At 43.5% G+C, this 17,290-nt stretch overlaps 1 long non-coding RNA gene across 1 annotated transcript; it reads left to right on the plus strand.

Moving 5' to 3' along the window:
- Positions 1-4,272: 4,272 nt before the first annotated feature.
- Positions 4,273-7,318, plus strand: LOC121093099. The gene is made up of 2 exons (XR_005829484.1): positions 4,273-4,568; positions 6,469-7,318. It is a non-coding gene; the product is annotated as an uncharacterized LOC121093099 (long non-coding RNA).
- Positions 7,319-17,290: the final 9,972 nt, after the last annotated feature.

Below are 17,290 nucleotides of genomic sequence, written 5' to 3' on the forward strand. Positions count from 1 at the left end.
TGGGAAGAATAGAATACAAAACCCTTCTCTGTTTCAATTCTGATCAGATTTCCAAAAGCTGGGGGAAAGGAAAATAGAGCACAGGTTTGAGAGCTGGCAGAACAATTCAGTGATTCATCAGAAATGACACAGGTGCCACAAGAAAGGAATTTTCTCCAGTCGGAACGACTGTTTTGCCAAAAACCCAGCTACAGGCTAAAAAAACCCTCTCATCCTAGGTTTAACCCAGGCTTATCAACACACTGTGGTGCAGCCTAACCTTTTCCCCATCTCTCATCCTCCAAGGCATATCCCTTCCACAGTCCCCATCTCTTCAAGGATTTTATCATTTCCCTAAAGCCAGACTTAGACCCATGCTCCGTACCTGAACCCAGTCCCAAATGTCTCAGTACATACAGTACAGCATGATGACTTGGCTTCCACTAATGCTCTGAGCCAAACCTCACTGCCTTGGATAAGATCTTTCCTCCTGCTACAGCCCCTGGACCTCTGGAGATCCACCATGTAGTTGTCACTGAAAATGGCATTATCATGGTGAAATTACCCTTCCGACTTTGGAGCTTTCTGGAATTGATAAAAAGACTCATTGACTGCATCAAGCTCCTAATGAATACCACAATATTTAAATACAACAGATAACCAACAACAACTAAAACCCCTTTATATCAACTCGTGAAAAGCCACAGAGAAAAGTTACGTTACAGCCTAATCCAGCGGGAACATTACCTTAGGTCACACTCACTTCCCATCTCATGTAGAGTCACATTTGGCCACCTGATTTACCATCAGCTCCCCTGTGCTGATACCTATCCATCTGTTTGATGGACAGGCTCCAACAATATCAGCCACCTCCACCTGGTTTTATTAAACCCACTGACCAGCACACTTCATTGGAGAGGAGTTTATCTCCTCAAGTGATTTTGCAGGTCAGACTCCTGGGGTTCACCCTTACCTCTGCATCCACACAAAGGCCAATGCTCTGATGGAGAGCAGCAATTACCAAAGTATATGAGGTGGCAGGAGGCAGAGGAGCAGATTGCAAAGAGTGTGGCCACCCTGGAAGCACCTACAGAAACTCCTGTTAGGTGGAGATTTAAAGTCAGCCAGGTCTTGTGTCATCTTTCATCAGTCTGCTTGGCTTTCCCTCTCTGTCAGTGAATGATGAATATGACCTTCTTTGTTTGAGTTCTTGCGATGAAGCACTGTTTGCATAAGGCTCCTTTTTATTTATTTTTTTCCTGCGGCTTGTTGACTTTTATAAGACATTCATAAATTTGTTCTGAGTGCCAGTGAGATGCTTAATGGTGCTAAAGGGAAGGTATTAAGGATAGTCAACTCATGTTAGAACAAGCTACTTGAAAGTAGCTATAAATATTTGTCTGGATTTCATTTTGCTAACAAACAGCTTTTCTTTTTCTCCCCCCGCCACCCCCTTAAAGAGTTGATTTCATAAACAACAGAAGAATTTTCACATTAATATGAAAGTGCATGTCTGGGTTTGTTTTTTTTAATAGAAACTTTCCTATTGGGGACATTCAAGTCCTTGTATTCTGTCTGCATGAAACCGGCTCCCTTTTCAGGAAAACCTTGGCAGCTTAAGACCTCCAGGGTGAGCTCATGTTCTTTTGCGCTTCCTCAAACTCATCTCTGCTCTTTCATTGCTCTGGCAATGAGTTTAGGCTAGACTTAGGGACTGCAGTGTCCTAGAATGAAGCCAGTAGCTACACATCCCTCCTCATTTTGCTCATAGGCACACTGGAGGTTTTTGGATTCCTTCAGGACTGTAGCCACTGGCCACGTAATTTGGAAACCACCAGCTGGTCCTATTGCTCTAAGGTCACACTGACACAGACAGACACAGAATATTTGATCTTATTGTCTTTGGTACCAAAGTCCCTCTCATTAGGACCTATGACGGGTAATTGGGAGCAATCACTCATGCGTGGCTACCCTCCAAATCCCCATCAGCCCCAAGGCAGCAGAGACAGCCCTTTGTACAAGAACAGTCCAAAGCTACTTCTTGGAATCAGCAGGCATCGATGATGAGGACTTGTTTCTGCCTCTGGCTTTGGACAGACAGCCCTTTCCTTCCCAGAATAGTCTCCGCATGCATGAAAGACCCAAAATTTTGTTGGGATGCAGTGATCTGAGAACTTCCAAATAGCTACTGCTGGGACAGATGAGCAGATAGCTCAGTGCTCAGCCAGCAAGAGAGGAAAGGCTACAAGGGGGCACCCGAGGAGCTGGGTGGAGGAGAGGAATCCCCCCTCTTAGAACAAGAATTATGAGACCAAAAGGAGTGGGAGAACAGGATTTGGGAGGGTCTATTTGCTTCTTCGTTTTAACTGTGTGGCAAGGATGAGTTGTCAATGCATTTTTTATTTATTTTTGTTTAATTCATTTTCTTGGTGCTTTCACCAACCATAGCTCATTACAGAAGTCCAGAAAGTACCAGGAAGGAAGTCTGGAACACTGTCATCTCAGCCAACTTGCATTAAGACTCTGGGTGAGTTTTATCCCAGGAAGGGCAGTCAGCTTTGGTCCAAGCTAGCAAACTGACTAACATTTTCAGCTTAACATCACTTCTGGTGGTGTTCAAAAAACGTGTAGATGTGGTGTTTAGGGACATGGTTTAGTGGTGGACTTGGCAGTCCTGGGTTAATGGTTGGACTTGACGATCTTAAGGGTCTTTTCCAAATGATTCCACAATTCTATAAATATTCAAAACTAATATCCCATAGAGAACTTCCCCAGACAGTGGGTGCAAAACAAGGGAAAATAAACTTTCTAACACAAATCTCTAAACCATCTCCATTGTTTTTTCTGGATACTTTTGGATTTTCAGGATACGTGCACAGCTACATCCCAGTACTCTCCATTATAACACAACATTATGTCACAAACAAACCCCATGCCTCCAGCACAGTAATGGCAAAGACCTGGCAGATGGTCCAGATCAGCAGAGATACAAGTAAACTACCACATAGCTAAGGCACCTGCCCGGGGGAAAAATGCAGTTACCTGCCAACATGCATCTCACTGCTTCTGTTGTTCTTCCTCCTCCCTTTTTTCAAAAATGCACGTATATCATTCAGCCAGGTTTTCCAGTCCATGCAAATGCTAATTGCCATGGTTTGAAACATTCTGTACCTCACTAGAATTAAATGGCAAACCAGCAGTTCTGATGATATCATGGTGAATGATTTATCCAGCGATATGCTACATTCCTACAGTACGGTTAAGCAATAAGGCACGCTGGGGAGAACATTTGAATGATTAGTTTGCCTCTAGTATGGGCTACAGTCAAAGGTTAATGCCTTTGAGCACCCAAGAAGTTCAATTAATGCCCTGAAATGGACTAGCTAGGAGGCCTGATGGCTATTATTAAAATGGAACATTAACACAAGGAACACAATTTCATGCCTTTGCAAGGCTTTGTAAACATGGGTAGAGTACTTTGCACATCCAAAGCACTGTGGCCATGTTTCTAAATTAGAAAGCACCTGAAGAACTATTTGTTGAGAGATGGACCTCAGCTGCATTATGGACTCACACTTCCACCATGACCACAGTGTTTGGGTCAAAAGACTTAGAAGAAGCTGTGGTTTCTGGTGCTATCGGGATGAAGGCAATGTGCAATCTTATACTACCTCCTCTATTTCTCCAGCCTCGCTCCCACCAAAATGCTCACAAGCCTGAAACAGAGTTAAGTAGTAACTCCTTTGAAGCAACATGCCAACTTCAGCGTTACGAACGACTACAGGGAAAGACCCGTCCCATCCACCACAGATTTTGCCACATGGACTCATTGCTCTGCTGCATCTTTGTGACACTGTTTGCAAGGGGAAGAAATGTACGCTGGCAAGAACCAAGAACTAGTTCAGCAGATGATTTATTAAAACGCTCTGCAGAAAGGCTCTCCTATAAATCCATCGATACTTCCAGCTGATGTCACCAACAGTCATATTCCTCTCCCGCATCAGAGCAGCACGGAGAGCAGCTAGCTCATTCAGGGGCCAGAAGCAGCTGTCTTAAGAGATGGCACTAGCAAGAGTGGAGCTAGGAATAAACCTCCAAGGATGATGACTTGCACAGGAACCACCCACCCTCCCAGTGCCCTTGAAGTCATACACACATGTTGCTCTAATTGCCCAGTCCTAGCTCCTTTCTCTGCTGCAGACCAATGCAAGGCCCTTTCTCTACAGGCTATCCATTCATTTTTAGTTTATTTAAAGACCTTAACCTACAACACTTTCTCAGCCAGGACCAAGCCAGCTGTGATGCAACGAGGCATGAGTGTGCTACAGTACAGCCAGCTCAGGTTTGCTCTTCTGAGGCTGCCCATCCCAGCTATAAAACTCCCTGCCAAGACAAATTGGATTAAACTCAGGTCAGATTATGTGAGAACTGGGCTGCAGGGACTTTTCACTCAAGCCTTTCTTCAGCAAGGAGAACTCCACAGGCTCAGCGTGACAACAAGAGAAGAGAGAAAGAGAGACTGAAGCCATAAAGAGCAAACCGAACCGAACCCCCTGGGGAGAGGAGAACAAAGAGAGATAAGATGCAAGGTAAATAAAAAGGCACAAGGGCTTAGTTGTGGCTTCAGAGAGAGAAAGTGAGGGGCAAGGGGTCAAACTTTACGCTTATTAACCTTGCACCAGCAAACCCTGAAAGCCTGCAGCCACCCCAGTGACTGCTGCATGGGCAGGCCAGTCTGGCCTATCTTCATCTTTTAAACTAAGGGTAAAGAACACAGAAAAAGAAGTACAGTTTCACCTTCAGATCCCAGGCAGTTTGCAGTGTTACAAGTCTGACCTGAAAATGGGATTTTGCTCTGGAATCTCCCCACAGCGTTATTTTAACTTTACAAGAAACAGCATTGTGAAAACGTGCACCTGCTCCCCAGTCCACAAAGTATAGACATACGACAGCCTTTGAATACAGGATCCTCTGTAAACAGAGTGCCACTATTCACAGCCTGAAATCATTAGTCATTTATATAAATACTTTTCTGTATCAGGAAAAGTATTTTCATGGGTGTCCTCTAGCTGCATAACTAATTGAAGCAGTACCTGATTCTGTCAATACTATTGACAGAACGGTAAAACTAATGCAGCAAGTAACACAAATGCAGAAACTATGAAGACTGATACATAAAATAAATTGAAAGTCCATGTCTTGTATAATGTGTGTGTGTATATATAGTACAGAAAAAGTCATTTATATCCCTGTCCTTGATGGCAAATAGAATAATAGTAAGCCTGGTCTGGGTGTTCTGGCAAGCAGAAACATAGCGTGATTGCCGTTTAATGAATTTACTTGTTGGCTTGGAAAGAGAATTCAAATTCTTGGTGTATTAAGATTGAAAAAGCATCATACAAAAAGATGCCTTATTTAAACACTGAACAACCAGCTTTATTCTGGTAAAGAAAACAGATCTCCATAGCACAAGTCTAAGTCTTCCTTACTGCATCCCTCTGGAGTGGGGCATCCCCATAAACACTGGGAGATCCACTCAGAGCTTCTGCATACAGCCTACAGATTTTATTTTTATTTTCATTATTGGTGTAATACTGCATTACAGTCACATATACCTAGAGTTACTGCAGTACAAATAAACTTTGTTACAGTCGCCAGGAAGATATGCTGCCACTGAACCACTCCATGAACAAGACTGTGGTGACCCCTTTTTCTAGAATTTTGCATACCTTTTTCCTTCTATTACCGAATATAAGCACAAATTTTTCAGGATTTGGGAAAGGCAAGGGCAGCTCTGCCCAGCCCCTAGCACACAACAAACTAATTAATAACTACAGCAAAAGAAAGAACATAGCTGCGAACCCATTCTCTCAGTTTGAGAGACCAGTGATTGAGAACTCCTGCCTCCTGAAAAGTCTCTTTTGCTTCCCAGTCCAGTTTGTATTTGTTTAAGCCTGAGGCAGGCAAACACGACACAAGGCCCCAGGAATCCATAACCACCCTGATGCTTCTGGGTTGCAAAGCATCTCCACCACCATCTGTTTCCAGTCACTCTGAAGCGAGTTCTGAAGAGTCAATTGTTTTCTTCTAGGAAAAATAAACATGCAAGCTGCTATTCTCCTGATTTCCAGCAATTTTCTGCTGTGGGTAAATGTAGCTTCAGATTTTGGAACTAAGTCTCATTCTCATCCAAAGAATTTTGCAATATAATTACCTCATTTTTACTGACTTGGGTAACTGCTGGCCTTTTAAAAAAAAAAAAAGTGTGTAAAGTCTGCAAGACTAATTCCTCCTCCTTCCCCTTTGTTATAAAATCTTGGAACAATTGATAGCGATTAATCTTACTTGGTATTTCTTTGGTTCTCTATTTGTTGATTTAAAGGCATTTTATTACTGATTGTTTTCAGTTGCTTGGACAGCTGACAAATCTGTACTGTGGTTTGATTTGTTTTCCAGGGAGTAAAATTATTATTTTTCTTATTTTTACAGCTCTAATGCATAGTGACTGATGGAGGTGGCCCTTCAGAAACTACATACGCGAAACCAAAACTACCTCCAGATTGGGAGAAGATTGCCTAGAGATTCTGCAGGCAGATTACACAAGAAAGATGTGGAAGGCAATAATGCTGTCTTTATATTTTATTACTAGTTTTTAAGATGCCCAACTTGCACATGGAATACAGATACTTCCAAATACAGTGGCAAAATCCATCCCTAGGTCTAACCTCAGTGGCTTTAGAGGAACAACGTTGACTTTGGAGCAGTACCGGCAGAGCTGGGGGGTGAGGGGGTGCACTTTTTTGCTTGTTTAGGGGCTGGAGTGCTCTAGCCCAAGCAGTATCCCCATTCCTGCACATCTGGGAAAAGCTGTGCTCAGTAGAAGGAGTATGAAACAGGGTCCAAAACTCTGGACCACAAAATAAGGACATAAAAGAATTAGCAGAACTCAAGAAAGAAGGGTGTTAATACTGAACAGCTCAATATGCATCACCTTCACCTCCTACCTTCAGCCTCCTCGCTGTCACTAACAATGACCTACGCCCTTTGACTCTGAACATTACTTACCCTCATTTTTAGCCTATTTTCATCTCTGCATCCTCCTTTTACCTGCATCTCACAGCTGTGTCCTCCATGTGTACACCCTCTCTTTCCCTTTTCTCATGGTCTATCTACAAACATGACCAACACCACCTGTATATGTCATACATTGCTTAGCCTCATGTTTTTCTGATTCCAAACTAAATCCTCACTAGCCATTTCAAACAAATGATGGAGAAAGGCCACCATCTGTCAAAGTTCCTCCTCCAAAATATACAATAAAGTATTGCTAAAACAGAAATCTTTGATATTAGACAGTGCTTTCATTGCTTTCCACATATTATACAAGTTTTCCTTATCAGAACATATATGAAAAATCAGCTTTTTATCCTGAAACTTCAGAGCTCTGCATGATCACAGCTGCTTTTCTCTATGGCCTGCTGTGCTCATTTATACACAACACAGTGCTAGCAACTTGACCTCAGGCAGAACTTATATGTGAGCTTAAGTGCATGGAGAAAGTAACTGACTGCTAACGAATCATAGAATGGTTTGGGTTGGAAGGGACCTTCTAGTTCCACTCCCCATGCCATCGGCAGGGACACCTTCCCCTGGACCAGGTTGTTCAAAGTCCCATCCAGCCTGGCCTTGAGCACTGCCAGGGATGGACTACAGTTTACTAAAATTTAAATACTTTTGCACAAAAGAAAGAGTGTTCTTACTGGATAGATTATGTGATCTGCTTAACCTATCTTCATGTTTGTCCCTCTCCAGTTAATAAACACTAGGAAGAGGCAGCTTTAAGCCAGGCCCTAGGTGGTGGTGGCTTAGGGACACAGTTACAGCCCAGGGACCACGCTTACTCCCTCCTCCTTTTTTGTAATCCGTTGCTTCTACTGCCTAAAGTCAGCAGCAGACAAAAACAGAACAAGTGATCAGAAATACAGTGAAATGAGGGATAAGAATCATTATTTTGCATGCCCCCGCTGCCGACGAAGGAAGGTGCCTTCGGTTCTCTTCACCACCCCAAGCCACCCTCTCCTTCCACCGTCCATGTTACTTTACTGTGCCCCCACTGCCATTCCCAGCTGGCTGCAGTACCGCCAGCTCTCTTAAAAAAAGAAAAAAAAAAACACAAAACACAAACAACAACAGACAAACACACACACACAAACAAACCACAAGGCAACCACCACACACACCAAACCAAAAACCCACACAACTCTTTCAGTTGCCAGGTTATTATTCACCCTTTCAGCCCATTCCAAAGCATCTTAGATTATTTAGATGAGATGCCTCTCTGGTTCTCTTCTTGAGCCTACAGCCCTACTACTCTTTTCAAGCTTCACACGTATTTTTCTTGGATTTTTCCTTTTCCTCTTCCAGTCCCCTCCTCCACAACACACTGCAAGTGGTGGAAGCAAGCCCCATACTATGCCCTGAGAGACCGTAACAATAGGCTTGAGCTTGGTATTACTGAATCACTCATACTGACATCTTTGCTTCTTTGCTTTCTAAAACATGGCCATAAATTGTTGGGGAAAACAGCACAACAGTGGTATCTTCACATCTATGGCCTCAGCCACTTCTCTTTTATACGGCAAATATGGCCCACCAGGCCAGTCAGCCACGCATAGCACAGATCTAGCTACGGACCACTGGTGATGTTTCCCCACACACTTGCTCACATGCAGATCTTTCAATGTAATTGAAAGATCTGGGAATTCCTTTCCTAGTTCCATGGACCCCAGTGTGTTCCTTTCCCCTCCATCCCTGGTCGCCTTCTTAGGGTACCATCTTCTGAAGACACATGTATCACTGCTGCAGCAGTACTGTCTCCTTCCAAATCCTTGGAAGGATGGATTGAAAGCATCATTGAACAAGTCACCACAGTGTTCCCATCTCTTTCCACCAGTCTGGTCTCGTTTCGATCATCCATTTCCTCTTTATCCACATTGCCTGTTCTCATACGCATTCACATCACACATTTAAGAAGGCGACAAAGAACGTCAAAAGTTTTTATAATCCAACTAAACCACATTTGCTGCTTCAACCACCAGCTTAGTTCACTGTTCTCCTTTTAAATAAACACAAACAACCCCAGAAGATCTAGCAACAACAGAAACAGGCAGGCAGCAGAGCAGTACACACTGAAACTCAGCATGGTCCCCCATTAGGGGGAAAATTTCAAGCGCTTTAATCATGACAAACGGCACCACAATGAGTCAGTGGATATGACGGGTCAGCCTCTTAGCTGGTGCAGTGCCAACAGCTTCCACAGGGGTTCATCAGGCATGAATTGGCCCCATATGTGAAAACCCGCTACAATTTGTCCAGTTTCTCCCATCCCTGTGGAGCAAAGTCTCCATATGTGAGATCCCACAGAGCTGTCAGCCAATGTCACATTTCAATAACAGCAAAAACAACCAGGGCTGCATCAACCAGAAAAGCAATCCCATACCTCATAAACTGGCAAGTGACCTGGGTTGGCAATGTTTTTGTTGATCATAACCCTTTCTGTGGAACAACACACAGGAACTATCATGCCAGAACAGACTCAGTGATCCATCTTCTGCTTGTCTCCCGTCTCCAGCGGAGGCCAACATTGATGATGCTCTAACAGAAGATTAAAAAACGGATATATGAAGCCTGCAAGGAACCTGGGTCACTTGTGCAATATTTTGCCCTGGACCCAGGGAAAACTCCACTACTGTCATGTAGAAATATAACATTATACTGTGCTGTCCCAGATATGAAAGACTGTCAGGTGCTGTCATAAAGAAACACGTGTCAAAGTCAGAGGATTGAACATTTTCTCTTCCTTTTTATTTTAGATTGATTAATATAACTGCACACTCTCTCCTTAAGATTAAATCTTTGATTTCTCAACAGACTGGACTTTACAAATTAATTCCACTTTGTGTCAAAAAGCATTATTATTCTTACTTATGTTAATGTCTTCTGTTACAGAAGAAGTAGTTTGTCAGGATTCTTTCTTGAACCTTTCCCTGTTTTATGCAACATCAAATTAATGTTGGTCTGTTCAATCTTTTTTTATAGATATTCTCTCACCCCAAACTTTATAAACTTTTCTTTTCAACCTTTATTCCACCTTGTCTTGGACAAGCTTTATATAATTCAGCTATAAAAAATAATTAGCTCTACCTTAAACCAAGATTGCATTCTCAGTTCCTACAATGCAAACCAACAGGTCAGATGAAAAATAAAAATAAAAAAAAGCTCCAAACAGAACTGAAACGGTATCTTCTGGCCTGCTGTGTCTGAAGTAGAATTTAGGGGAGTTGGCTCCAATGGTACTGACAGCTATACAATGAATCATATTCTTTCTAAATTGCTGATTCTTATTTTAAGCACGAAGTGTTCTTCATTTCCAAAGCAGAGACTGTGATCAGAGGACTGTTTTATTTATATGTCTTTCAGTCACAAAATGAATTATTTTGCAAATATTAAATCAAAATAAAATACAGTCTAATCTTCAATTTTTCCTCTTTCTGAAACAAGTACTTTTAAAATGCTGTGCCTGTGAGCCTGGTAAAGCGTGCCAAGATGAACTTCTCAATCAATTTTTTAAAAAAAGTATAGACACTTTGTTTTAAGCTACTGAAAAATATTTGGCTCACTCTATATATTATTAATACTCGTAACATCTTCTGATGACAGAGCCTGAATTAAAGAGGGAAAATACTTGCATCCCTCCCCAAGCTAAATATTTTCTGAAGTACCAACTGCCAACCCTGGCAGCCCCGCCACCCTTGTTAGGTGATAAATTAACGCTCACGCTCCATCGTGCGCCTTGCCAAGGCAGGCAGGGTTCAGCCAGCCAAAGCCTCGCTTTGTCCAAACTGCACCCACCCTCTAGTGGGATGAGGGAAAAGTGCTGCTCCAGACTGCCAGCCTCTCCCACACGTGCTTTATCCTGCAGCACAGGACGATGTGCCATAATAGCAAAAGAACAATCATATAGGATAAACAGGCTAAGATTTTGCTTTCTTTGCTCCCCTCAGCCCTCCAGACACCTGCTAGGTACGAGTTAATAAGGCACGTGAGCTCTAAGACATGATTACAGCCCCAGTGAGTTTCACCAAAAAGCTTCAGGAGCAATCTTTTCTTTCCAGCTTTGCCTGGCATCTTTTTGAGTCGGTGCCATTTTAACTAGTTTCACCGGTGACTAAGCAGTGATGAGGCCAGTGAATTAGTGGCCATCATTATACCTTTCTTCTACTATAAAAAAAAAAAAAACACACACACAACACAAAACCAAAAATGCTTAGAAAAAAATACACCCAGTCCATTTTCTTCTATGTACTAGACAGACCCATGCAATTGACTGTAAAAAGTGGAAAAATGGAATGTTGCTGCTCAACAAAGGAGTACTGCAGTTGTGGTACTATCTGTGCAAAAGCAGCAAAACTGTAAGCAGGTTTCAACCCATGACCTAGGTCAGCTGTACAAAAATACAGGCAACCCTTAAGGCAAACTGCTCTTGAAAGTGTTTGCAACAAAGAAGGCCAGATCTTGCTTCCCACAGCCCAGGAGGAGACAGAGCAAGATGCTCTGCAAGGGATAGACAAGCAGGACCAAGGGAGACAGCAGAGCAGCACCCCCAGCTAGGGATGCAGCCCCCCAGTACCTGGGCAAGAGCTGAGCAAGTCCAGTAGCCACAGCCAGGGTCAGCCACAGTCCAGAACCTCAGGTAAGCCCAACTCAAGCCAGAAGATGAAGGTGCAAGGCTAAGCACAAGAGCCCCACACCACCATTGGCTGAGCCTAAACACAGATGAGGACCAGCAGGCACAGGGTGTGTGGACAGGGCTCAGGTGGAGCTGCTTAGGGCAGCCAGAGCCTGCCAGCACCCCCTGAGGTCTGGCAAACCTATTTATAAACCCAAACTAACAATCCCCAGTGAATTTAGGTGAGTCACATTAGGTCCAAAAGAAAGAAGTAAAGATTTACAGTAAAGATGTAAAGTGAAAAGCCATTAATAAATAGATTCTATTCTCAAATACAAAGATGGAGCTTGCAAATAAATCCACTACCTTTAGCAGTAAACCTTGATGAAAGCTGGAGATAAAGACTTGACTCTACAAACAGCGATGCCTTTTACTAGCCGATTTTGTCCACTGCATGCACGATAGCAAGGTGAAGGACAGAAACAAAGTGGGCAAGGCCATAAAAAGAAACATAGGAACTGAAATCATTGAGCAGGACTGAGGAGAGCATGATCCCTTCCTCAACGTGATGCAATCAGCAGCCTACTAAGCAGGCTCGGATCTAGAATGGAAACAGCATGAAGCGCACCAGGGGGAGGATAAAAATGAAGCTATCGTTCACAGAGCACATGGTCCTACCAGGAAATACAGAAACCTTGGACTGGTCTGGCACTCTGTCTCTCCCTCCCTATGGGTCTTCTGCAGAAAGCATAGCCTGTGCGCCCACGAGGTGATGAAATCCCTAATGCTGTATGGCACATGGGGAATTCAGGGGATTGCAAAACAGGATGTTTCTTGGAGGAAATACAGTCGCAGCAAGCAAAAGCTTTGAGTACGGTACATCTCACAATGATGTAAGAGCTTGATTATGCATCTCACTTAAAGCCCAGCTTAGGGGTTTAGATCTAGTAGAACTAATAGGCAACACCTGCTGCGATGAAAACAATTTCCGCCCCTGAACTCTAGCAGAAGTGTTTATCTTTTGAGTTAGAAAATATTTCTCCAATGTCTGAACAAGACTCCAGGGACAGGAACATATGCCCAGAACTGATGTTTCTGAGTATTAGATAGCTTATAAAAATGAGAATTAGAAAAACCTGGTATCATCAGACATCTCGTCCAATAAAGTCATTAAATGGAAAGTACAGGAAGGTTCTGTTAGCGTTTCCCCTCCCTGCCACTGTAGTCCTAGTTGTTCTTTGTAGCGCAGAAACAGAGGCTACTGAAAAAGCTTGCCGGGGTAAATTCTGAGTTCAAAATTCAGGGCTTTTCCAGACCTGTCCCTCACAAAACTACCATGGGCTTCAGTGGAAGCTTTACCCAAATATCGGCCTCAGGACTTGGGCCTCTTGGTTTTAGTTACTAATTTGATTATTAAAGGTTAAACAGAGCTGTTGACAGTACAAACGATTTTCTTACGTAAGCAGTGAAAGGGAGAGTGTCAGATATACAAGATAAAACAATACTGCCAAGTCAAGGCAATATAGGTTACGGGTGAACGTCCTTTCACAGAACGTACTGCACCAAATCCCAAGTTTTGCCCTCTTCCTCAGGCAAAACTCCCATTTAAATCAACCGGAGCTCAGTGTGATCAAGAAGCAGAGTCAAGCCTAAGGACGGACCTCGGCGTTCAGCCATGATGGTTACAAGGGCTTTAAGAGATGGTAGCTGTTGAAAACACAAAAGTTCTACATTTTTTGTTCTTACAGAACAAAACCTGTGAGCAGTGAAAGGTCGTCGAAAAACACATGCTCTGCTTTGCACTGAGAAAGGACAAGGCACAGGTCCTAGGCTTGACCAGCAAAGCTGCAGCGTGAAGCATTGCTTCATTTTTAACTTAGGTGGACTGTTTGTCCTAATAACGTCTTAGAATGGTAAGACCAACCTCCCCTGCAGACGTAACTGCTGCACAGGTTCATTATCTAATTCCCACGAAATACCACAACTGCAAACGAAGTGCTTCAGCCCGTCAGTTATACGCACACAACCCTTAACAATAAACCCCTCGGCGACCGGAATGTCAGGGAGGGCACATAGGGCTTTCCTCCCATACTTTCTGCTACGACATTCTTTATCTAAACCTTAGACACAAACCAGGGACTTTTTTTTTTAATTCTTGACCAAAAATAATAACAGCAAATTATATTTTTAAATTATATAAGTGATACTTAAAAATAATAACGATCCAGTCGAAGGCAAACTGTTCTCGGTTCAGTCTAACAACATTTCATTAGTTTGGTGATTAAGTAACAAGCCAAAAGTTAACTTCCTGGAAAATCTACTGTTGTTATAATGAAATTGCACTGTCAGAGCCGTACTGTAGTTCTGTCTTTAATAACAATGCAACAGACATTGAGGGAAATTCCTGTGGTCGTCTGTCCTATTCAGATACAGTTATCATCCAATAGATCATCAGCTGTACAATAGTCAATGGTGTTGCAAAGTTTTTGACACAGTTAACACATTAACACATAAGACAAATGTCGGATTTGAGCCAATTCTCACCAAAGCCAATGGAAAACTCCAACAGAGTTGTACTGGGCACAGGGATGGTGTCACACGTATTGTCAATCACGTAGCAAACAAGACAATCACAGCAGCTCCCTTCTGACATCAGCGTCTGCCTCTACTCGAGGCTTTGGCAGCGCCTCGTGAAGGACTGGCTCTTTTTCTCCTGCTTCTTTTTAACAGCCTGAGACTCACTGGGGCTTGGGTTTTTGGCATAGGGCACTCAAAAGCACATTGTCAGGGTTCACAGAACTGAAGTCTGAATTGTTTTTGTCTTTTCTTCATAAATATCATATACTTTTTAAAGTGTGATTTGATTTTTACCCTTATGCTTTACCCATATATTTATTTATTTATTTATTTAAAATAAAGAAGCAACAAGCCCTTGCTTTACTACCAACCCCACTATCATAAATCACAGGCCAGCTCCGATCACGTACTACTGCAGCGTGGTCATGTCAGCAAACATGCCGGTGTATCTAACAATGGAATGTATTTTCTGAACAAATGTTTCATAAAGCTCACATCATTCTCTGAGTTCATTGGGACTGATCTGCTCAGAAAAGGAATATCATGGATGGAAAGCACACTGTTCCTTCACAGTCACAGTACTAACACAGCAATAAACTATCTCAACTGACACATCAAGCTTAAAGCAACAAAATCATTGTGCAAATGGTACACAGAAATACCAGAACTCCCAGTTTAAAATAAAAGCTAAAAAATAATGGAAGAAAGATAGACTGTATGTTAATTGTTATGGCACTGATACCTGCTGGGTTGCAGATCCAAATGAATGAGTGAGCAAGAGAACCTGATCCTAGAAATATGCTCACGAAGACCTGAGTAGGAGTCTAAATCCAAGATAATTTTCCCTTTTTGTAAAATCAGGGCTTCAAGCAGAAGGAAACGTGTACATTTTCCTATTAATATGGGAAAATATTATCCCAGGGCTGAAGAGGCAGAGACAAAACAGATAATAGGTGTCAATGAGTTCCGAACGAAGCCTATCTCTCCCTTCCCCTCTGCTCTTTCCCATCCCTAACACCACCCAAATTTGCTGCTACCCAGGATTTCGTGTTTTAGCACATCTGCAGCAGCCCCTGCTGCAGGGACAAGGCTGGGAGGTGGGCACCCCAGCAGGGAGTTCATGCCCTCCATCCCCACCCAGGAGCTCGGCAGAGGCCGGAGCTGTGCCGGCGGGGCAGCAGGTTGGCAGCTGAGCCTGGTTCCCGGTGCCGTGCCGCTCTGGCAGATGCGGTGCCGGAGGCAGGCTTGCTCCCGTGGAGGCTGTGCCCCATCCTCTCCTGCCGGGATCCAGGGGACTGTCCTAGCAGCGGGTGTAGTACGTGGGAACATGCTTCCCCTCTCCAGTGCGCTTCCCTCAGCAGACTCTTGCTGTGTTGCATCTGTTTCTGACAGAGATCCCAGCTTTTGGCCTAATGCAGTACTTCAACAGCGCTTGGTTAAGTTGCCCTGGGAATACAGCCTGTGCAAGCACTGACTGAAGGAGATTTCCAGTCTCCTGTCCCAGAGCTTTCAAAGGAAAAGTGTTAAAAAAAGATGATAAGCAGGTAAATGGCTACGACAACCCATCAGGATCAGCCACATAACACCAGCACCCATTATCAAACTTTGCCCAACATAATACCCTCAACCCCAAAATTTAAATCACTAAAATAATCTCTTTTAATCAGGTGGAAATGTATTGTGAGGGACTTCTTTTTATTGCCCTGCAAAGAACACAATCAACATTTTTTTTTAGCTGAAATTCATAGAATACTGCCTGGTTTACATGGAGAAGTGGGAAGCGAAGACTCCCTGCAGTGTGCCTGCAGAGGGAAAGTACTTCTTAGAAAGGGCCAAGTTCAGGATTTCAGCCTGCACTTTAAGCAGGGGCTAAAAGTCCTGCCTGCTGGAATTGTGAAATCTCTGTAAAGCAAGTTTATAAGCAAGTATTAGCACAGCTGGCAAAGGCTTTCAGCTAGGAAAACGTTTTTCTACTGGTGAAGACATGCAGGAGGGGGCAGATGAAGAAGTCTGCAAAAGCACATCGAATGGGGGGCTGTGTGGACCAGAGGGCTGCTGAGAAGCCATTGCCGTGTTCATGAAGGATGTTAGGTCCTTATACCAAAATGCTTTAGCAACAGCTATTAGTAAAATATGTTTTTCTCTGTTCCCTGCATGGACTAGAGTTCTGCAGACAGCTACAATGATAGCCTTTTGGAATGCCAGACGGAGGAGATGGACCTGGCACACAACACACAATGGGGAGACTGGTTTGGTAGGTCCTGGTGGAGCACTTCAGCCCAGTGATGGACTGTGGAAGCAGCTTGTACTGAGCTGAACACAAAACTCGTAATGGGAAAAGATGCGTGCTCTTACAAGGGCTCCATTTCAAAAGCTTTTGTGAAAAGTCAGGTCATAAACAACTGAAAGAAGGAACTTCAAAATCTACTTTGGTGAAGAAAAAGCAGGTACGGAATGAACCTGGATTAGACAGATTCCCTCAGGGAAGGAGAAATAGGGGTCTCGTTAAAGCACCAGCTGTTAATTCCCATCTGTATGTAATTTCCATTCCTATAGCCCTTCCAAAAAGGATCATTAGTGAACTGGCTGAAAACTGGAGGAGACCCAAGTGCAAACTTGTGGTAGGTGTCCCACAGCTCGGAGGAGACCGTCTGTTTCCCATGTGGGTTTGAGGCCAGATGATATTTCTAGGCAGCGTAGAGGCAAAGGTCACCAGTGACAGCATTGCCCAAGTGTAGGGAAACCACACTGGGGAAAACGAGAAGCTGCTGAAGCAGCAGAGTCACCATCAGCAACTGTTCCCAAGGCCCAGGTGAAACGCTGGCTGCTGGGCTGCCGTTGAAGGCATGACATGGCTTGGAAGCCACATCGCTGATCAGAAATAACTGACCCATGGAAAACATGCACAGCTGAAGTACCTGGGAACTGCGAGAAGTAAATAAAGGAATTATCAGCTGCATCAGGAGAAACCCATCTCTTAGCGAAGTTCATGTCTGTGTAAGGGGT

This window comes from Falco naumanni, chromosome 8 (assembly GCF_017639655.2).
Source record: "Falco naumanni isolate bFalNau1 chromosome 8, bFalNau1.pat, whole genome shotgun sequence".
Lineage (NCBI taxonomy): Eukaryota > Metazoa > Chordata > Aves > Falconiformes > Falconidae > Falco > Falco naumanni.